This window comes from Pristis pectinata, chromosome 7 (genome assembly GCF_009764475.1).
Source record: "Pristis pectinata isolate sPriPec2 chromosome 7, sPriPec2.1.pri, whole genome shotgun sequence".
Lineage (NCBI taxonomy): Eukaryota > Metazoa > Chordata > Chondrichthyes > Rhinopristiformes > Pristidae > Pristis > Pristis pectinata.
The window spans coordinates 31439176-31463589 of record NC_067411.1 but is presented as its reverse complement, the minus strand read 5'-3'; positions in this window follow the sequence as shown (position 1 = coordinate 31463589).

Genomic DNA, 24414 nt, shown 5'->3' with positions numbered 1-24414 from the left:
ATGGGACACATCGTGTAAACTGCAGCCTCTCACAATAATGCAGATACATTCTAAGATTTGCACAAAGTTCAGGAGATACTGACGATTGTACCTACTTCAGAGCTGTGCTAAGAGGTAAATGCACCCTCAATTCACAGCCACTAAAGGAGTGTGTTAGGACAGTCACACCAAAAGCAGCATTGGTTGAAAGCATTGACTAATGGTGAATTCAAAAGGTATAACCTGAAGGTTACAAAATAAACTGAGCAATCCCAGTTGTTGCAACAGCCAGGGAATCATGAGGCACTATCCCTGGGGCAAGGAGAGCCCTCCCTCATGTCTGAAAAACTTCCAAATGAAATTACATAAAGACTAGGAGAATTGCAATGTTCCTTAGATTAACAAGGGAAGGAGTAGTGCTGCAATGTTACATTTTATTCTAATACTATGCTTGTACATTTAATTTTTAAAATCACTGCATGTTTCTGTGATAAGAGAGACACAAGAGACTGCAGATGCTGGAATCTGGAGCAACAACAACCTGCTGGAGGAACTCAGCAAATAAATTAGCTGCTGGGGGCGGGTGGGGGTGGTTCAAAGGTGGTGGAAGGGGAAGATACTTTCATTATGTGAATAATAAAGGACATTACCCCATATAATCACCTTGCTTAGGCATTCTCTCTACTTAAGCATCCAGCCATTTCATTTCACAACCATTAGCATGGAAATCCATCCTCCCATGGCCCAGTGTTCCTAATTGCAAGGAAAGGAACTCAGACTCTCCAGTTAGAGAATCACTGCTCCTGGCCTGGCTGTTCAATGTCAGCGGTTTGATTTAGGATGAATGGAGTCTCTAGCCTGCATCAGGAGCACAGGAACCTCCTTCACCAGTTCAAGATCCAGTTATCAGTTTCCTTGTGAAGATGTGTTGGAATCAGATCAAGAGTCCAGTGGAATGGTCCAGCAAATTCAAAGTCATTTTTTGAAGGACTAGTCTGGACCTGCAAAATTCAGGTTTAATCCCTTCACCACATTAGTGAAAGTCGGACTATTAATTGCAGTAACTGTGCAGATAACCTGTGGGTTGCTGTTAATGGAATTTATTCAACACCTCAGTTTAATCCCAAGAGCTTTAGACAATTTAACACACAGGCAGTGCAGTAGGAAACTTGTTCTCGTTTAATTGAAATTGGTACTGGTTTATTATTGTCACTTGTAATGAGGTACAGTGAAAAACTTGTCTTGCATACAGTTCATACAGATCAATTCATTACACAGTGCATTGAGGTAGTACAAAGTAAAACAATACAGAATGCAGAGTAAAGTGTCACAGCTACAGAGAAAGTGCATTGCAGGTACACAATAACGTGCAAGGTCAGAATGAGGTAGATTGTGAGGACAAGAGTCCATCTTATCGTACTAGGGAACCATCCAATAGTCTTATAACAGTGGGATAGAAGCTGTCCTTGAGCCTGGTGTTATGTGCTTTCAGGATTTTGTATCTTCTGCCTGATAGGAGAGGGGGGAAGAGAAAATGTCCTGGGTAGGTGCGATCTTTGATTATGCTGGTAGCTTTACCGAGGCAGCAAGAAGTATAGACAGGGTCCATTGAGGGGAGTTCTGTGATGTGCTGAGTTGTGTCCACAACTCTCTGCATCTTCTTGCACTCCCGGGCAGAGCAGTTGCCACACCAAGCTGTGATGCACCAGAAAGGATGCTTTCTATGGTGCATTGATAGAAGTGACAAGGGGGATATGCCAAATTTCTTTAGCCTCCTGAGGAAGTAGAGGCGCTGGTGAGCTTTCTTGGCTGTGGATTCTATGTGGTCAGACCAGGACAGGCTATTGGTGATGTTCACTCCAAGGAACTTGAAGCTCTTAACCCTCTCAATCTCATCATCATTGATGTAGACAGGTGCATGTGCACTGCCCCCCTTCCTGAAGTCAATGACCAGCTCTTTTGTTTTGCTGACATTGAGGGAAAGTTTGTTGTTATGACACCATGTCACTAAGCTCTCCATCTTCTTCCTGTACCCTGACTCATCGTTATTTGAGATACAGCCCACTACATGTTGATGGAGTTAGAGCAGAATCTGGCCAAGCAATCATGAGTGTATAGGGAGTAGAGTAGGGGGCTGAGGACACAGCCTTGTGGGGCATCAGTGTTGAGAATAATCGTGCCAGAGTTGCTGCTGCCTGTCCTTACTGATTACAGTCTGTTGGTCAGGAAGTCAAGGATCCAGTTGCAAAGAGACGTGTTGAGTCTCAGGTCTCAGAGTCTAGTGATGAGTTTACTTGGAATTATAGTATTGAAAGTGGAGCTGTAGTCAATAAACAATAGCCTAACATTGGTGTCTTTGCTGTCAAGATGGTCCAGAGATGAGTGCAGGGCCAGGAAGGTGGCATTCATCGTAGACCTGTTTCGGCAGTAGGTGAATTGCAATGGGTCAAGGTTGTCTGGCAGGCTGGAGTTAATGCATGCCATGACAAGTCTCTCGAATCACTTCATGGTGGTTGATATCAGAGCCACCAAGTGGTAGTCATTAAGGCACGTTACCTTGTTTTTCTTAGGTACTGGGATGATAGTGGCCTTCTTAAAGCAGGTGAGAACCTCAGATTGAAACAGGGAGAGGGTAAAAATGTCTGCAAGTACCCCCGCCAGCTGATCTGCACAGGATCTGAGGACACAGCCAGGAACACCATCTGGGTCAGATGCCTTCTGTGGGTTCACTCTCTGGAAGACTGGTCTTACATCTGCAACGGTGACCATGGGTTCAGGTGCGTTGGAGGCTGTGGGGGTGGGTGGTGACATATCAATCCCCTTCTGTTCAAAACGTGTATAGAATGTATTAAGCTCATTGGGAAGGGATGCACTGTTGTTGGTGATGCTGCCCAACTTCGTTTTGTAGCCCATTTAGCATGTAAGCCCTGCCACAACTGACAGCAGGTCTGGGACTCGATTTTGGACTGATATTGTCTCTTGCCATCTCAGATAGCTTTATGGAGGTTGTATCACGATTTCTTGTAAAGATTAGGGTCACCTAATCTTTTAATGCTGTAGTCCTAGACTTCAGTAAGGAGTGGATCTCCTGGTTCATCCATGGTGAGGTATTTACTGAACAATCAATAATTTATGTAGAACATCAGCCAAAGTACAAATGACCTGTTTCAAATATGAAAGTAAATAAAAATAATAGTGCCATTGACTGTCAAAGTAATTGTGACCTTGAACTTGCATGCAGTGAATCCTCCCAGGGTGAAGCTAGAGATATTTGTAACATTTTGCAATTTGTTACCCGAGAGAGATGACCACACTTCACCTCGTCTTACCAGTGAGCAGCAGATAGAACAGAGAGGTGGCTGTACAAACATTGCAGATTCTGTGTGGTGTAAAGCACCTTTGACCACACCCCTGTCACTGTGCTGGCCTCAAGTTTCAATTGAGAAACCAGAACTTAAAGGAATTCTCCTCCTCAGCATTCTACTGGTGGATAACCACTGCTAACAAATCATTGCCTGATGTCCTTGTTGTGTTATGATGTCTTCATATAGCAGCAGCCTCCTGCACCAGCTTGAGCCACCCAACAAAACCAGGGATGGCTACCAAGTGAGAAGACATGTCGATTGTTCATCACATTGATGACACCACATTCACACATGGACAGAGACCATAAGATAAAAGTCAGGCACTAAATGCGACTGAGTAGATTGTTGACATTCAGAAACAATGACTCCATTACCTGGACTGCAGTATTCATTATGATTCCTTGGTGAATCTTAATCCATTCTTCTGGAACAGACCCAATCCTGGGCTAACACCAATCCATTTCTCTGATCTTTTTCTCTGACTCAATTCTAATCCTTTCTCTTCAGTCAATTCTGAATAATTTCCCTCATCCAAACTTTATCCATTTCCCTTGTTTAAGAGCTGTAATTATTTCCCAACTCTAACCTTGTGAATGCAGCCCAGTCCATCTTTAAACCAGCCTCACCTCCACTGACTTTGTTTACACTTCCTGCTGCCTCGCGAAATCAGCCAACATAATCAAGGACCCCTCCCACCCCGGTCATTCTCTCTTCTCCTCCTCCCAACAGGCAGAAGATACAGAAGATTGAGAACACTACCACCACATTCAAGGACAGCTTCTATCCTGCTGTTATAAGACCCTTATACACTAAAGATGAACTCTTGGTCTCCTAATCTACCTCGTTATGGTCCTTGCACTTTATTTGTCTACCTGCACTGCACTTCTCTGTAACTGTAACATTATATTTTGTATTATTTGTTTTTTACTGCCTCGATGTACTTATGTATGTGATCTGACTGGATGGCATACAAAGTTTTTCACTCTATCTCAGTACATGTGGCAATAATAAACCAATACCAATACCAATACTTTGGAAGGAATTTTAATACTCACCACTTGGATGACAGAGATAAGGATTTGTATTTCCAGTGTTGGATAATTTTTCCAGTGAGATTTAGAGTGTAAGGCTCAACATACTCAGCCTGATACAGGAGACACAAAAGATTGTAAATGCTGGAATCTGAAGCAACAAACAATCTGCTGGAGGAACTCAGCAGGTTGAGCAGCATCTGTGGGGGGGAGAGGAACTGTTGCCATTTTGGGTCGAAACCCTGCATTAGGACTCAGCAGATTGTTTGTTGCTTCAGCCTGATGCACCCTGAGTGATATTTGTATACTTTCTTTACAGCAGTGCTTTATCACCATCTCTATACCCTCACAGAGTAAGTGAAGACCAGAGTAAGACCTGCTGCCAGAAGGGACACCAAGCAGTTCACTTCAGCTCATAATGATCAGTTTCAGCCACACTGACTCCAAGCAGGAACCAAGTGAACTCCTGTTCTAAGGTTTCCACAACACAAACAGCTTCCTATTTTAATTTATCTAACTCCCCTTGCAAGGATTTTTTATTACTTTGTCTTCCCCGTCCCTGTCTTTCAGATTTCTTTCTTTCTTTTCTACATTATATCAGCTTTCCCCTGTAGTGAAGTTTTTATTAACACCTGTTCAATCTGTAAACATTTTCTTCAAATGCCTCAATCCTGCATTCTACCAACATAACCACCGCTCACCCTTTAATTAATGTTTATTGTAAGCATTTGATGTGTAACAGGAAAGTGAGCAAACAGCTGATCTGTCACTTTACAGAAGTGTCCAGAACTGACCACAAGGAATGTGCATCCGACAGGTAAATGAAGGGGCAGTGGTACTCACGATCAGTGTGAAAGTATCAATGTTTGGAAGCATCAGGATCATCAGTGGGAGCTATTGGTGATCAGTGTGGGAAATAGGGGTGTACTGGTGATTGGAAGCAGGGGTGCTAGCTTCTTTTGAAGGAGGCATCAATGACAAGAGGAGATATCTCACTTGCCGGAGAGGTGACAGGGGTGTGTGGTGATTGGTGGGGAATACTGGTGATCCTTAGGGAGATTGATTATTGTGGTTAGGAAAGGTTTAGAGGGATATGAGCCAAAGGCAGAGAAATGGGACTATCTCAAGTAGACAACTGGGTTGGCATGGATGAGTTGGGCCGAAGGGCCTGTTGCTGTGCTATATAACTCCATAACACTATGTGGTGGGGGCTGTAGGCGGTTAGCGGTGGTAGTGAGGGCTAGCAGTGATCAGTGGAGGGAAGCGATAATTGGTGATTGTGGGCTGAAGACCAGTCAGGGTGGCTCTCTTCACTGGAATGGTAGCGATGGTCAGTGGGAGAGCCAGCAATCACCCACTGGACAGCAGCAACACAATCTGATGAACATCCAGGTATGAGCCACCACCGTGGCTTCAAGTAAGGAAACCAAATACAGAATTGGGAATGTCTTCACAAAACACTCCCATTCAGCTGGTGGCACTGGGCTTCCTCCTGCCCATTACCTCTGACCTCTGTCTCTGGCTTCCTACTTTTACAATGAAGCTTAATGTAAGCTGAAATAGCACCTGACCTTCTGACTTGACACATTACAGCATTCAATGCTGGATTCAATTAGTTCAGATCACCAGCCACTCCGGTCTTTTATCTCCCATTTCGTGCACTCACTTAGTTTTATTTCTTCTCTCCTGGTGTCATTCCTTGCCTCCTAATTATAGTGCCTGCTTTTCCAATCCTCCTTCAGTCAACACCACCATAATTCGTGTCTTATCTCCCTGGATCTCCGCTCCGAACTTCCTTCTCTCCACCCTCTCCACTTTCCACAACTTAAAAAGCTGCTTCATTTTATTTTTTCCCAGTTCTGATGGAAGGTCATCACCCTGGATTTTTAACTCAGTTTTTCTCTCCACAGACACTTACTGACTTGCAAACATTTTCCAGCAGTTTCCATATTTATTTCAGATTTTCATTATTTGCAATGTTTTGCTTTTGGGTTAATGAGACCGACCAGTTCTGAGAAGAGAGGAGAGTAGCCATACTAATTGTAACACCAGGTGTCTGCTTCTGACAACACAACATCATAGTGGCCAACAGAGCCTCCTTGTCTAACCCCATCCTGTCATCGCTAATGACATAATAAAGACTTCTTTTCCCATCCATCACCCACCACTTCATGACTTTTTCAAGTATCACCTTCTTTTCCTCATCCATATGTTACTCCCAAGGCAACATCATTAGTGAACATGGGTCAGTTCCTTGTCCCCACCTCAACATCACCCCTCTCAGTTGCTCCATTGATTCTGAAGCAGTCTGCTTCTCTAATGTCTGGTCTTCGAAGAGCTACAAATTCCTTCAGGTAAACACTGGAGCCATGAAAACCTTTGTGTTTGGCCTCAATTTATAGAATCATGGAGAAATACAGCACAGAAACAGGCCCTTCAGCCCACCGAGTCTGTGCCGATCATCAATCAGCCATTTACACTAATCCCATGTTAATCCCATTTTATTCTCCCCAGATTCTCATCAATTACAGATGAAGGGTCCGACCCATAACGTCAACTGTCCATTTCCCTCCATAGATGCTGCCTGACCCGTTGAGTTCCAGTTTGTATGTTGCTCCAGATTCTAGTATCTGCAGTCTCTTGTGTCTCCCTTATCAATTCCTTCCAGATTCTACCACTCACCCACACACTAAGGCCAGTTAACCTACCAACAAGACATTAAACAAATTTTAAAATTTAATTTAAATAACGATTTTAAAATGTAAAACAAAGGTTAAACCTCTCCACGTCTCCTGTATGAGGCTGCACCATTTGGGCCATCACCTGTAACCTGAACTTTTGGTCTTGTGTAGTATTCATTAGAAAGTTTACCTAGTCCCAGCTCTATAGTATTGCCTGCCTCCATCCTTACATCAGCACATCTGGTTAACACCACCCATACCTCGTCACTTCTAACTATTCCAAACCTTTCACCCTCCATATCAGTCAAAAATCTACCACCTTGATTCTATCACGCAGCTTCCCACTTGCTTGTCATGTTAGTCATCACTGACATGTCCGATCCATTAATTTCTCCTGTTTATAATTTTCCCACTTGTTTATAATTCCTTCCGTGGGTGACCTTTCATGTCCTTTCATGGGTGCAGTTGTCAAAGGTTTCCTCTCTATCTCGGAAACCCTTGACAACTGCACCGACGTTATACTCTCTAATGCCGGGCTCAAATGCAGTTCCCTGGTCAGGAATCTCCTGTGATCTGGAATCTGCTCTATTAATCAGTTTTCCTCCACTTCCCTCTATCCTCTATCACCCATGTTATGTTGTACCTTTGTGACCAAGCATTTGATTCCCCTTTTTAATAGCTACTGTACCTCTGTGGTCTGCCTGATTATACTTCTTGAGGTTTTTTTCTACATTAGGTGCACTATATAAATGCAGGTTTTTATTATAAAGATTTTTTTTTGATCCAGAGTCTCTTCAGAGGTTCTACGAAGTGTTTCTGTGTGGACTCTGAGGCAGTGGATTGTGATCTTTCTGAATGAATAGTGATTGTTCACCAGAATGAATTTGATGAAAAAATGAAGAAGTTTTGAAACAACTAGCATTGCAGTTTGTATTTAATATATCTAAAATTTCAGTGGAATGACAAGTTGTAACAGGGAGTACACTAGAATTTTTCACTATAGATAATTCAGTAAATGTCAGCACAGAGCTTCCTGCCAGCAATCCGCAAGGAATTTGGATGCAGGGGTCATGAAACTGAGCAGGTCAGCTGACCTCAGTGTCCTGCTTCCCAAAATGCTGTGTTGTTAGGACACTGAATTTGTACCTTTGTGTTAAAATCAGTTTGATTCTGAATCTGTTTGCATTGAATGTAACGTATACAAGGATACATCACTTCATGTGAAGCATTTTCGACGGATTTCCAATGCAGTACAGCCCCTTTGGCAGCACTTATAACTGAGGGACACTGGTATTTTGTTATGTTTTATACGGGTGGAACCATTTGAGCGAGGAGATTCAACCACATTTCCTCGCTTAGTCACAGAGATGTCTTCATTAAAATCACCTGGCATCTGTTCATGCTCTGTAAAGCCTTGGTTAAGCAGTTGCTCCCTATAGTAGGAATAGTACTGTTGATCATCATCGTTGTTAACCATCCTCTGCCCTCCCTCTGAGGTGGCGGGATCTTCCGAAGTCAGGATACTATCTGAAATATCAATCAAACACTTTATGAGAACACTGGAGGATATTGTGATTCGTTTAATTTTTCTCTCCCTCTGCCTCCATAGAGGCATAGAGTCATACAACATGGAATCTTCAAATTCCATGTTTTTCATATTTCAAATCCCTGGGCATTAAATCTCTAAGACCTGTCCTGGGCCCAGCACATAGATGTAATCACAAAGAATACTCACATCAACTACTCTAACTAACTTCTACAGATGCACTGTTGAAAGTACCCGGACTAGTTGCATCATGGTCCGGAATGGCAATTCTAATGCACAGGAATGGAAGTGGCTGCAGAGAGTTGTGAATACAGCCTAATCTATCATGGGCACAGCCCTCCCCACCACTGACAGCATCTACAGGAGGTGCTGCCTCAAGAAGGCAGCATCTTCATCAAGGATCCCCACCATCTAGGTCATGTCCTCTTCTCGCTGCTTCCATCAAGCAGGAGGTACAGAAGCCTGAAGTCCCACACCACCAGGATCAGGAACAGCTACTTTCCTACAACCGTCAGGTTCTTGAACTGACCTACACAACCCTAACCCTACCTCAGCAATGGAACACTATGGATAACCTCTTGCACTATCATGGACTTGTCATCAATTGTGGGTTTTTTTGCACTAAGGTCTTGTTTTGCACAGTCTTTTTTCTCTTTACCGTCTTGTATAATTTATGTATCACTTAGGTTTTGTGTGTTGTCTGAACCTACGTGCCTGTAATGCTGCTGCAAGCAAGATTTTCATTGTACCCGTACCTCACCGTACTTGTGCACATGACTATAAGCTCAACTTGACTTGAACAGGCCCTTCGGCCCACAGAGTCCATGCTGACCATCAACCACCCATTACGTTCCATTCTCCCCACATTCTCATCAACTTCCCTCAGATTCTTCCGATCACCTACACAGTAGGGGCAATATACAGGGGCTTTGTACATTGCCAACAGACCTTGGAGCATCAGGAGGTGAGTCACCTGCCGCATCATATCTAATCTCTGACTCGTTCTTGTAGTCACAGCACATATGTGGCTAGGCCAGCTGAGCTTACAGCCAGTTGTGACTCCTCTTCCCCCACAAGGATGTTGCTGTCAGGGACTTGGCAATGATAATGTCCTTGAATACCAACTTAGACTCACTTCTGCTGAAGGGTAGTCATGTGGCGTAAATGCTGATTGTCAATTGTCAGGCCACGGCCCAATGCCCTTGTTGCAAGAAGGTGTGGGCTGGTTCTTTTGCTGAGGAGCTGCAAGTGGAATTGAATATTTTGCGATCATCAGTGAACATCCTCACTCCTAGTGTGACAATAGAAGCAAGATCTTTGATCAAACAGCTGGGCCTAGCTGCCCAGAGGTCCTAGTGCACTATGTCACATATGTTGTATTTTGTTCTATCTGATTGAATATTTTTATTTATCTTTTGCCAATAAGCAAATAGGATTTATAAAAATCATGACACAAGAGATTCTGCAGATGCTGGAATCTGGAGCAACACACACAAAATGCTGGAGGAACTCAGCAGGTCAGGCAGCATCTATGGAGGGAAGTAAACAGTCGACGTTTCGGGTCGAGACCCTTCATCAGGACTGTTTATTTCCCTCCATAGATGCTGCCTGACCTGCTGAGTTCCTCCAGCAATTTGTGTGTATTGCTTAAAAAAATCATATATTTTTTTCTACCTTACAGGGTTAAATTCACTGATCTCATGCCCCCAGCTAACATCAGCACTAGAGAGGACTTTTTGTTAAAGGCAAAGCCACAACATTGTAAAGCCATTTTACCAGTTCCTGTCCCTTTTATGGCGACTGCTATTGCCTAACAAACAGATCATATTTTCTGAATATATTTTCAAATCTTCTTGTGCTGTGTTGGGGTTGGAAAAGGTTGAGTGGGTGAAAAGCAGCTTCTACATGAAATTGTGAGATGAAAATCACAGTAATGAAGGCATACTGGGTCAGTGTGACCTTCATTGCATGAGTCACCCTCTGCTTCTCCTCCTTTCGGAGGCTCCTGTTCTCTGCACATTACTGCTCCTACAGGTGAAACCTCACTGCTGGTCTAACTATACAGTAAGTGGGATATCATGACTATTCTGGGGATCCAGGCAAGGTTGCAGCTAAAGTGGCTCCAGTAATGCCCAGACATGCCAAGACATCCATATCAACAGCAGCCTCACCTGGACCCTCCACACAGATGTGGTGATCAAAAAGGTACAGCAGACTATGCACTTCCTTACGTATCACAGAAGATTCGGTTTGTCCACGAGGATTTCCTCGAAATTTTACAGATAAGCTATAGAAAGTATCCTGACAGATTGCACCTCAGCCTGGTATGGCAACTTCTGTGCTCTGGACTGATGAAACCTGCAGAGAGTGGCAAACACTGCGCAGTCCGTCACAGGCTCGTCACTTCCTTCCATCCACTCCATCTTCAAGGTGCTTTGCTTCAGGAAGCCTAACAGAACCGTCAGGTATGCCTGTCACCCTGGCCATTCCCTTTTCTTTCTTCTACTTTCTGAGAGAAGATACAAGATCTTGAAAGCCCAGATGTCCAGACTTAAGGACAGCTTCTTCCCCACTGCTTTCAGACTCCTGAACCAATCCCCTCTTTCACATCCCCTTCCCAGTGGTGCTGCCACATTCTCAAACCCTTAATTCTACCTATTCCGTTATTGTCACTTAAGTATTTCTTTTTTCTCCATGTCAGATTGCACGACTATACTCTGCACCATTCTGTTCTTTTACGCTTGTCATTGTATTTACTGTTGTATTTATTATGACCAAGTATACTGTTTACTCTGTGAGCCTCATGTGAGCAAGGAATTTCATTGCACCCTGATGTATATGACAATAAACTAATCTGAATCTGAACCTGAAGTACACCTTAAGAATGCCAATGACTTGTTCAGTGGTAATATATACTGCCTGCAAATGTCTTCTATCACCTGACCAAACACCCTCTTAAAATACTGGTGCCCATTCTGGAAGCTTTGCTTGCAAACCTGTGTGCCAGGAAGGTGCACCTCTCTTTCTGCCTCCTGTGGAGTTACAGATCTGGTGGACAATTTCTTCAGCCATTTCCTCAGCAGTGCACAGGAAGGTTATCCTAGATATTTGTGCTCAGGTCCCTGGAATCAGGCTTGAATCCACATTCTGCTGAGAGGCAGAAGTATGAAGCTACGTAACAGTCAGGTGTCAATGGATTGGAACCAGCTTCATGGCACCCTGTACATTTTACAGGTATCAACACCCCACTTGATTCCAAGTCCATGCATTCCCCATTAAAATCCAACCCATAGTATTGCACAGAACCTGGTAATTCCAACCAGCCAGTACAATCTGATGTTTATGCAGTGTGCAAGCCTCCTTGAACACCTCATCATTTAACCCTATCAGCATCTCCTTCTATTTCACCTATCTGTCTAGCATCACTTCCAATTTATACTATTTGTCTTAACTTTTTTGCGGTAGCTAGTTCCATATTCTTTCCCCCCTCTGGTAAAGAAGTTTCCCCTGAATTTTCCATTGGCTTTACTGAAGACTGACCTTGGTTGTTGACCTATAATTTTGGACTCCCTAATGTTTTCCTTATGTCTATCTTCCATAACCTTAAGAACCCTCAGAACAAAGCCCCAGCCTTTTTGTCCCTCCCGTTGAGCAGTTTAGGTATCATCTTTGTGGATTGTTATTGCACCTCTTCAACCAGCTCTCTGTCCTTTCCATAATATAGTGCACAACACAACAAATGTGTTATAACTTAGGTTCAAAATGTTTAATTTACTTTCCATGCTTTTCAGTTTTCTACCTCTGCAAGTGCTTTACAGGATCGAACAGTTTTTCTTATGGCTTTATGTTTATTGATTTGAGTATGTGTCCTTGGAAATCACTTGGCGTCTCTCCCTCATTCAGGCCCTTGTTATCCAAGCATCCAGTCTTCCAAATATACCAACATGCATTTAACTATCCCTACTAGCTAACTGGTTGGAGGACTTGTAAACATTGCAGAGGCTGAATTAAAAAGCCACCAATAGAGACACATATGTGTTTTTGTGAATTTGTAGCCAGACTTGCAGGAAGAACAGATTCAACTCAAAATGAAACAACATTAAAGGGGTCAAACAGTTGTACCTCAAAGGCAGTTTTCTGGCCTTTGAACATAAAAATCGACCAAGCTGCTGTGTGTGCTGTGAGGAACCAAGGGGCCTTGAAATGAACTTCTAAAGTGGGCTGAGATCTGAAGAAATTGCTGAGGGAACTGTTGCTGGAGTGAAATCCATGCACCGCTCTTTCATGCTCATAAACCTAAAACCTTTCCCATCAAAATGCTCTGCATGATCTTGGACAAAACACTAGAATGAAAAGCAGCAAAGGCAGGGTGTTGTTCTGGAGCACCAGTGTGAACAATTGAAGAAAGATGTGGGGAGGGAACAGGGAGGACTTGGTCATCTCTGTCTGGAGTGCAGGGACTGAGATGTAGTGAGAGCAACATTGGAAACTCCAAGTGTGTGCTGATCACTTAGTTTGCAAGGAAGAAATTGAATCTATGGCGACAGAGATTGAGCTATCTGCTGGCCATCTTGTGAGGAAGGTGGCTGAGGCAATTATGGAGGGTGAAAGGAAGGGTGGAGGTTGCATAATGTGAGGATTAATGTTCTTGGGAAGGCACTAAAAAAATGTTTGTGTTAAATTATGCTCCCTCATTATCCAAGATGTACGAAGGATTGATTGTAAGAACCCTCAGAGGGGGAAGATGTGGAAGGACACTTTTTGACATGAGAAACGATGGCTGGTGTGTAGAGTTTTGATGCATCTGAAAAAAAAAAGAAATGTCTAACTTTCAGTCTAGAGGTGATGGTTCTTGCTGGATTGCTCCAAGACAGTAAGTATACCTGACTCACAGAGCTTTGGGAAGATACTAAACAACATATTCAAAAAGCTTGCTGGTATGGAAGAGGTGATTATTTGAGATCATAACACAAACTCTTCAGGGGAGGAAGGAAGCATTTGGCAGCAGGTGACGGCTTGTTTATACTGAAACACAAGGAAAGGGGTTGCCTCAGAACCTATTGGCTAAAGGTGATCTCTGCCAGTGGTTTTGTTAGGTAGGTGTTTTGTTAGACTTGTCAGTGCAGGAAGTATCTGGGTTGTGTACACCCAGCAGCCTTCTGCTCAGTGAATTCTGCAGCGGAACTAGCGTGCAGGCTTGTCTTCAGAGAAGCTCTCTTTCCCCAACTATCTTGGATCCCTGTGCTTTCCCAGTGTCTCACCACCAGCAGGTACCACCCCTGTCCTAGCTTCCAAAAATATGCTCAGTGTTACAGCTGGTGGCTTTGAGTGTGGGTGAGTGACAGTATTTCATCATATTCACTGTTTCCTCCTCTGCCTGGGCAACTTCCAGTTCTTGGGGATCTGGAATGAAAAAAAAGAGAGAAGGATTGAGGCTATGAAAAGAGTAGCAGAGAGGATAAAGTAGGAATTATGTGGAGGATTAGATATACTGCTCAGCAGTTGCTCAGTGCCATCAGCAATGCCTTGCCCTTGATATTCAACACTGTCTCCTACATGGGAGTTCAATCAGATGGGCGAGTTTGTCTTTCTCTTGTTCTGTGCTACTATCTCTTCTGACAAACTACTTTCTCCAAACCAAAGTGTCATCAAAATGAATGCCTGACGTGGCTGTAATGATCAATCAATCATCACTGTGTGTGAGCTGCCCGCTGTGGGTGGGAGGATTGCAATAGTGTGTTACAAGAGGACAGCAAAATATATGATCGGAAGCAAAAATAGAAATTATTGGAGATATTCAGAAGATGAGGCAGTGTCTAGGGCAGCGCAGGGGCACAGCGAGTAAAGCTACTGCCCCAAAGCTCCAGTGGTCCAAGTTCAACCCTGATCTCCGGTGCTGTCTTTGTGGAGTTTTCACATACTCTCTGTGATCCATTGGTTTTCCTCTGAGTGCTCTGGTTTCCTCTCACCTCCCAAAGGTCTATGGGTCGGCGGGTTAATTGGCCTCAGTAAGTTTCCCTTAGTCTGTTGGTGAGTGGTAGAATCTTGGGGAGTTGACGGATTGGCAAGGTGAATAAGATGGGATAGGGTAGGGTGAATATAAATGGGTGTTTGATGGCCAGCACAGACTTGATGGGCCAAAAGGCCTGTTTCTGTGCTCTGTGACTCTATGATATCCATAAAGATAGAAGCAGAGTAATGTTTCAGGAAGAGTGAAAAACTTTGTAAGGACAAACTCCAAGGCGAAGTACAAGGTTAACGGCAGGATTCTGGGGATTGTGGAGGAGCAGAGGGATCTGGGGGTTCATATTCACAGATCACTGAAAGTTGCCTCACAGATGGATAGGGTAGTTAAGAAAGCTTATGGGATGTTAGCTTTCATAAGTCGTAGGATCGAGTTTAAGAGCCACGAGGTAATGATGCAGCTCTACAAAACTCTGGTTGGACCACACTTGGAGTACTGTGTCCAGTTCTGGTCGCCTCATTATAGGAAGGATGTGGAAGCATTGGAAAGGGTGCAGAAGAGATTTACCAGGATGCTGCCTGGTTTGGAGAGTATGGATTATGAGGAGAGACTAAGGGAGCTAGGGCTTTACTCTTCGGAGAGAAAGAGGATGAGTGGAGACATGATAGAAGTCTACAAAATATTAAGAGGAATAGATAGAGTAGTCAGTCAGTGCCTCTTTCCCAGGGCACCAATGCTCAATACAAGAGGGCATGGCTTTAAGGTAATGGGTGGGAAGTTCAAGGGAGATATCAGAGGAAGGTTTTTCACCCAGAGAGTGGTTGGTGCATGGAATGCGCTGCCTGGGGTAGTGGTGGAGGCAGCTACATTGGTTGACTTCAAGAAATTGTTAGATAAGCATATGGAGGAACTTAAAATAGGGGGATATGTGGGAGGAAGGGGTTAGATAGTGTTAGGCATGGTTTAAAGGTCGGCACAACATTGTGGCCTGAAGGGCCTGTATTGTGCTGTATTGTTCTATGGTTCTATGGTTAAAACAAGTGTGGGTTAAATTGCAGAGTTAGGGAGGAATTACAGGAACAGAGGGAACATCCACCACCTCCAATCCTTCCCCCTTTTCTACAATTCAAAATCCACTTGTTTTCTCATCTTTATAGTTCTGATGAGAGGTTATTGATCTGAAACTCCAGATTGGTATCTTCCTGCCTAGATGCTGCCTGACCTGCTGAGTATCTCCACTATTCTCATATTTCCAGCATCTGCAGTTCTTTGTCGTAATGTCGAGTTTTGGTGGATAGAGGTTGCTGAGAGATAAATTTTGGGGTGAGGTTTGATAGTTAAGTAAGAAGCTTCTCACCTTGACAACTTGTGTGAAATTGTTAAAATTCTTCCTGCACTGTATCTCCATTTGATATGCAATCTTCCTGGCATCAATCCACAGATACCTCTTTTCTCTTCTCTCTCCTGAGCCTGGAAGACTTCTAATCTGTTCTTTCCCTCAACCCGCCCCCTGTAAATATCCATTAGGGTCACCTCTCCCCTCTTCAGTCTGTTTCACCATGACCTCCAGCAATGTTACACAACCTTAGTGGAGAATTACTTGCATGTTCACATTCCTCAGTCCTTGACAAGCTCAACTTGTTAAGAACATGGTCACTTTCTGCAGACGCAGTCTACCTCTCCTTGAAACTTGCATTCATGTACTATGATATTGGGCTGCCAATAGAAACATGTACTGATGAAAACCTGCTGCATACAACGATTATTCAATAAAGCAGGCAAGACTGATTTATTGCAGTACAATAACTGGGCAAGGCTGAATTCCCCATCCTTTCTCCACACCAGCATCTCCGCAGGAACACTTGTTCCTGGGTGAGGAAAAACATGTGTTGAAATATACACTTAATGACCAAGACATTTGTCCAGTTCAAATCAGGAATATACTGATGACGCACACTTGCATTGTGCTATTGTGTGATTAAATATTTGGCAAGGTGGGCACATTACTTAAGTAAAGGTGTCCAGAACCCTTATGAAAGTGATCAAACTGTTAAACACTTGGTGCAATGCAATGAAAAAAGTTCTTTGACAGTATCTGGAACTTCTTAAACTGGAATTTAAACTGAGTAAGTATCGAGGACTAATGGTCCACTCTAGAGATCCTGGTGGAGCGGGAGAATTTCCAGTATCCACAGGGTCCCAGGAACACCTCTTGGCCCAGATCCAGTGACAGTAGAAGTATATAGCCCCGGAAGTCAGTTAAGCCCTGAATATTATACCACAAGAAGTGCAATCACTTCATTCAAGTGGTCAAGGACAGAGAATGCACAAGGCATCTCCTCCCTCTCTACCTCACACACCATCTCCATTTCTGACACCAGCCCAGTTTACCACAGTCCCAATGCTCATATACCAACAGCTCTATCAATCAGGACTCAGACCTAACTTACATATGTTTCCATTACACTCTCACACCATTAGCACTGCCACAAGACCCTCATCTACATCTCTCAGCTTTCACATCCTGCCAGCTATTCGTCTGTGGAAGTGGTCTGTTGCCCAATCTCACTATTGAAGGGACAGTTCTTGCCAACATCTGAATGGTGAGTGAGTGAGAAACAAAAGGAGGGGAAAGGAAGGAGAAAAGGTGAGGCTAATTGAGGGCAGGTCCTATCATTCTATTGGATTGTTCACAAGGAACTCATCCAATGAGAATAATTACAAATGTACCCATGCTTTGCAAGAACTGGTTTGTGGAGATGCCTCAGACAAAATGTCCTTCACACTTGCTCACCACTGACTCTGGAATTTATGCACACCTTTGGTTTAAAAGGGCTTGTAGATTTGTAGCAACAGTCAGAAAAAAAATCAATCAGAAACCACTTTGTATGTAGCAGATGATTCCTTTGAATCGCAGTGGTCAGGGATAGTTCCTGCTGTTTAATGCATGTTCGAGTACATGAAGTTAGAATAGGGCACGAATTGAAGTGGGAGCTCCAAAATAGCAGGGCAGGCATCAAATCAACACTGCACACTGCTCAATGTTCCGATTCACCTACTCTGCACACACAGCCTGGTGTCAGCAACCACAGAGAATGAGGCTAGGATGAATTGTCCACCTCTAGTTCATCCAATGAACTGAACTCAGCCAAAGCAACAATGATTGAAGATTGAACACCAGTCTTCTGGAATATGGAATTTAATACTCTCTTCATCTGCTTTGCATTGAGCAGATTGTTACTTTAATTCTACATTCTTTAGAAACTTATTGGTGTCAGCCATAAATAGCTGGAATATTTCACTAGCATTGCTAAAACTGGTAAGATAACAGCACTCCTGGTCCACAGTCTACCTGACTGCAGCATGTTTCATAGGAATGATGCCAGAACACTTGGCTGGCAGGGATTTGAACCTTCACCCTGTGACTGAGGAAGCATTCCAACACTCACCGTGTGGCTGGGGAAGGAGAGCATGCCGGACTATACCCTCACAGATCTTGAACACTTGCTTCAGATACTCCAGCTCGCAGAGCTTTTCAAATTTCTTATCAAGATTTATTTCTTCAGAGGTTCCGTGGAAGGTGAAAGAGAGAAGCCACAGTCCAATTGGCAGGATGGACACCAGCCACTTCATGTTAGCAGACAATGATAGTTTCAGCCTCCCTGGCTCTCTCCAGGATCCAAGTGCCTACGGCTCCAATCTCTCTCTGATGCTTCCACTACACCAACTGTTGCTGCCTTTTCCAGCAGATCTCAATGTTGTCAAGCTCCAGTTGGACTGGATCTTTCATTGAGCATTGTTTTAATTCTTCACTGTCCCTGGCTTTTACATTTACCTGTCTCTTCACCTTTTATAGGAGTTTTGGGCCTTTATTACATTTCATTGCAGTTTATCATTAACTTCTGTCCCATTTTCTACAGATTTAGAAACTTCTTCAGCATCTCAGACCCATAATATCCTAAGTGATCATAAGTGCAACTCTTTGATTAATCTCTAGAACAACATAGAACAGTACAGCACAGGAACAGGCCCTTCAGCTCACCATGTCTGCGCTGAACCTGATGTCAAATTAAGCTAAATCTTTTCTGCCTGCACATGATCCATATCCTTCCATTCCCTGCATATTCATGTGTCTATCTAACAGCCTCTTAAACTCTACTATCGTATCTGCTTCCACCAGCACCCCTGGCAGCCTGTTCCAGGCACCTACCACTCTCCTTTAAATTTCCCTCCTTTCACCTTAAATGCATGTTCTCTAGTACTTGACAATTCTACACTGTGACAAAGATCCCATCCTATCTATGTCTCTCATAATCTCAGTCTAACCATTAGGTGTTTGTATCTGGGTTTTGCTGTATTAATGAGGCCCCCTGAAACTAACATTGCTAGTGGTTTCATTTACTTTATTGCTTCATTTATGGAGCAATATATTCCTGACTATTGTATGCAATCAGGTTGAACTGATTAATTTCCAAGAAACAAAATTAACTCTGAAACATTTGAATACCAATCATGAAAACAGTACTTTGCCTTGTGGCTACAAGTCTACAGCTTACTTCAATCGTCAAGACTTGAGTGTGTTTTAATTTTAATTATGCACCTTATAAAATGGTGGTGGGAAATATTGTTCATGCAAGGACATAAATGGAATGGAAGGTGTCTCATGTTCCCGGAATGGGAATGCTGGTCACCATCATTGCAGCTGGATTCAAACACCCTTGCCTTCAGATTCTTGCATGGTAACCTTTTCCCCACCTCTCTCTGTGACATGGTAGATGTTGAGATGTTTTCTCTAGTGGGAGAGTCACGGCCAAGGGAATGTAACTACAAAGTAAAGGGTCGGTCATTTAAAACTGAGGTGTGGAGAGATTTCTTCTCTCTGGGTGGCAAATCTCTGCAATTCTCTGCCCCTGAGGGTGGTGGAGACCAGATCATTAGATATATTTAAGGTGAAGGTAGATAAATATTTGAACAATTGAGGAATTGTGGGTTGTGGGGAACTGGCACAGAAGAGGACTTGAGGCCAGCATAGATTAGCCATGATTATATTGAATAGTCAGGGCAGGTTTGAGTGACCTGGTTGACTACTCCTGCTCCTGTTTTCTTGTGATCTTCCCTTGTCCTATAATCTTCTGTGTTTTCTTCTCCATTTCTGGCCTCTTGGCCACCCCTGACTTTAATTGCTTGACAGCTGCCCACCAATGCCTTGAAGTGCCTTTGGTCCATACTGTGGTATTCCCTCTCTGAATTTCTCTGCCTCTGTCTCTCAATCCTCCTTCGAGACAGTTTGACCCAGCATTCAGTTTTCTGCTCCAATCTCTCCTCATTTAGCTCAGTGTCATACTTCGCCGGAGATGCTCCAATGAAGCACCTTGGAAAGTTTGCCATTTTAAGAGAACTACATAATGAAAAACTGAGATAGTTGACTGACAAAGTCAGTGGTGTTTTTAGCTGAAACCATGTGCCAAGATACAATGTCAGCAGGTTGCCAAAAGTAACAGAAAACCTGGAAGATTGTCATAGCAAACAGTGGGGTTAATATTGATTAGCTGTGGGAAAAGAACAGAGAGGAGTCCTGATTCATGGAGGAAGGGAGCAGTGTGACGAGCGATGATTGATGGAGGAGGGGAGCAGTGTAGGGAGCATTGACTGGTGGAGAAGGAGAGCAGTGTTGGGAGTGTTGATTGGTGGAGGAGGTGAGCCATGTTAGCAGAGTTGACCGGTTGTGGAATGGAGCAGTGTGGAGAATGTTGATTGGTGGTGGAGGGGAACGATGTAGAGAGTGTTGATTGGTGATGGAGAAGAGCAGTGTGGGGAGTGTTGATTGGTGATGGTGGGGAGCAATGTGGGTCGTTGATTGGTGGAGGAGGGGAACAGTATGGGGACTGTTGATTGGTGATGAGAGCAATGTGGGGAGTGTTGACTGCTGGAGAAGGAGAGCAGTTTGGGGAGTGTTGATTGGTGGAGGACGCAAGCATTGGAGGAGTGTGAAAATATATTCTTGGACCACTGCAAGTGTGTGCATCTGTTATAACGCACTCAGAAGAGGAACACTGGCTTCAAGTAGTCTGGAGTCAGGCAAGGTTGTCCACTCTCCCCTGTCTTGTTTGTGTGTTGCATAGAATCCTTTGCTGAATCCATCAGGAAGGACGAGAGCATCAGAGGGGTGACATTGCCAGGTAGTGGAGGCACGCAGGTCAAAACCTCCCTGTACATGGATGATGTTGCCATCTTCTGCTCGGTTCCACGGTCAGTTTGCAGATTGATCAGCATCTGTGACAAGTCTGAGTTGGCATCAGGGGCCAGAGTCAACTGTGGTAAGAGTGAGGCCATGCTCTTTGGCAACTGACCTGACTGATCCAGCATCCCTTTTACTGTCAGGTCTGACAACCCAGGCATCTGGTTCAGAAGGATTAAGGCATGTAACAAGAATTGGCTGAAGTGGATTGGGAAGGTCAAGCAAAATTTAGGTCTGTGGAAATGGTGTTCTTTGTGAATAACTGGGAAAAACTTGGTCATCAGATGTGATCTGCTCTCAGGGCTGCTCTACTTGGTGCAGGTGTGGCCTGTTCGCTGCTCCTCTGCCTCGGTAATCACCCAGGCCATCATCCAGTTCTTCTGCTGGTCCAAGATGGAGTGTATCTGACAGTTCACGATGCAGGTCCCCAGAGAATGGGGCAAAAGTGTATCCAACTTTGCCCTCATCCTGATGACCACTTTCATGTGTGGCTGCATCAGACTATGTGTGGATCTGAAGTATGTGGGCACCAAGTGTCATTACATGCTGAGGTTCCATCTGTCCCTAATGTTGCAGAGTTTAGGTCTGGCCCCATTGCCACACAATGTCCCAATCAGCTGGACATTGCCGCACTACCTGTCCTTTGTGGAAGAGTTCTTCCAAGTAAACACCTTTGACCACAAGTCCATCAGGCAGAGGTCAGCATGGAATGTACTGCAGACACTGGGACAGAGACTCTATGGATACTGTAAGGTTGTTCCCTGAGCAAAGTCCAAATCATCTGATGGAATGCCTCATTGCCAGAACTCACCAACAAGCACTAAGACCTCGGTTGGCTGGTGGTGAGATGGAACCTTGCAGTCAGATCCTCACTGTATAGATGACATATCATCCCCAAGGCACGCTGCCCTCGAGACAGTTGCCGTGGGGAAAAGATGGTCACCCACCTCTTTGCAGACTGTGGATTTGCTAAGAGGGTGTGGAGGAGGATGCAAGGGTCCTTCTCTCGGTTCATCCCAAGCAGCTGCGTAACAGAGGACTCTCTGATCTATGGGCTGTTCCAGGGGGAACACACTGTGGCAGACATCAACTTGGTGAAAGATGCCCTTTGGTCTGCCCGAAAACTTGTTGGCCTACCAGCACAGTGAGATTTTCTTAAGGGAATGCTGCCAACTGCCACATTCCAGGCTACGGAAGTACGTGCTGAGGGATTCACTGAAGCTCGGTGCAGTCAAAGCAAAGGCTCTGTGGGGAAGGACTACAGTCTAGGTTCCTTCCATTACTGCACATGGAGGGGCTGAGACAGGTGGGTAAGTCCCCCAAACAATGAAATGGTGTATCACCCCAGGGGGCCATGTGAGTGGCAATGGTATTATGGTTTTAAAAAAAAGTTAACACTACTGAATGTAATGACCGTCAATGTAAAAGTTTTGCACTGTTTCTTCTTTTGTATATATTTTTATTACAAATAAAGTTTATTTTTGAAAGTAAAAGTGGTTGACTGCCTCACATCAAGCTTGCCAGTCACAATATTAGCTCCCTGCTGCTAGCATCCAGCTAATTACAATTCAGTTAGTAGTGAATGTACAAAACAGGTAGTGCAGGTTTTATTTCATATTTCTTCAAATCCTTAGAGTGACTTATGGCAAATGTTTGGAAGGCATGATTGTGTCCAAGTTAGGAGAGTTCCTCTAAGGGACTTTGTCAAATAGCACGTGCAGCCAGTTTTATTTTGTAGTTTGCTTCTAAAGTAAATATCGCTCCCAATTCTCAATCTCTGGCCTGCTAAGTAAAATGCAATAAAAATCACAGTGTGAGTCCGTTAATGGTTGGTGCATCCTTGATACAAAACAGTATAGAAATGAAGCTCAGATTAAACTTTTACAGTTGGATTTTCCAGTGAGTGATGAATTTGAACACTTCTTGTTCTGAATATTTTCTATGATCTTGATAATTATGCCAGCAATACTTGGAAGAATGGAAGAAACTCGAGGGTGTGCTTAAATCCAGAGGCACTACCACAGGGGGGCAATTTTTCTTGTAGACATGGGGATTATTCCCTGGGCCCAGTTCACCTGATTGACTGACATGAGTGAGTTTCTGGCTCCCTGTCTCTGACTGTTTCTTTAACAAGTTCATCTGCATTATCAGAATAACTGGATATAACAAAAGGCTGCCCCATATTTACTCCAGAAATATTAAAGCTTAAGAATACAACAGGACACTGTATAGAGACATTGAGATGGTAGGGGAACAGGCTAAAATGTGACCACTGAAATAAAATGTCAGTAAATGTGAAATGAAGCATTTGTGTGAAAAAATAAAACTCCATGACTACAACCTGAACTTATTTAGACTTGGTGCTATACAGAAACCAAGGGATGTGTTATTCATGTTCACACTTCTTAAACCCATACCTCAGGTTGAACATGTGGTTGAAAACATATTTTATCTCAAGGGCTAGTTGGTATAAAAGTAAAGATAATGATGTACAAATATAATCCTTCATGGCTTTATTCATTAACTTTTTCTGAGATGGATGTCAAACTAATTGTCCTGAATTATCCATCAACTTTTTATCAAGTGTTTCCCTTTCCCCAAATGGTCAGGTACCATCCCATGTCCCAGCATCTCATAACTTTAGTTGATAATGAATTTAGTTTCTTAAATGTTTGTTGCAACTATTTATTTAGAAAGAACAAATAAACCAGACCCAGTGATGCTCAGATTTCGCAAAGTAATCAGAGCATTCTAGTAGATTCACACATAGCTTCCTCTCTCTTGAATACAATCTTCAAGCCATAATTGCACCATGATTTAAAGATTATCAGATGAATTTGCCCCTATTCCTTTGTTTTCTATCTCATTGCTTTCAAGGCAATGATATTTTACTCAGTTAATGACTCCTGTTTACATCCTCCAACATTAAGAAGAGAGAAGACAGATGTCAATGCCTGTGTGCAACATAGTTCCAAAGTACCATGAAGAACAGAAGGCCCACTTGGAATTACTGGTAGTTGTGAGAAGGTTGCAAACTGCTGTGACAGAAATTAAGGTATTACCCAGTGAGTTCAAAATGGAACCAGGCTAAGGAGATATCATTACAGTTGCTGCACTCTCAACGCACCGTCATTGACAAGGTCCTTCTCAATGGTGGAAGTGGGTCAGTAGAGACACAAAAACAGCAAAGATGTCACCTGTGGTGTGTCAGATGTGGTAGTGCCCTGTCTCTAGATCAGCAGGTTGAATTCCCCTCTGGAGAAGCAGTGCATATAATGCCTTTTAAGAGCAGCACTGTGGGACAGCTGCATTGTTGGAGGAGGTGTTTTTCAGACAAGATGTTAAACTTCATCCAGTATCTGAGCTGAAAAAATATTCCATTAAGAGACAAGAAGCATGAGCATTTGGCTGTTATTTTGCCAGTGATCCACACCATGGAGCTTTATATATTCACATTGGCCTTAACTAGCAAGGCCAGCGTTTATTGCCCAGCCCTTGCAAAGATGGTAGTGAGTCACCTTCTTGAACTGCTGCAGTCCTTCTGGTGAAGGTACTCCCACAGCCCTGTTGGGTAGGGTTTCAGGATTTAGACCCAGTGAGAACAAAGGA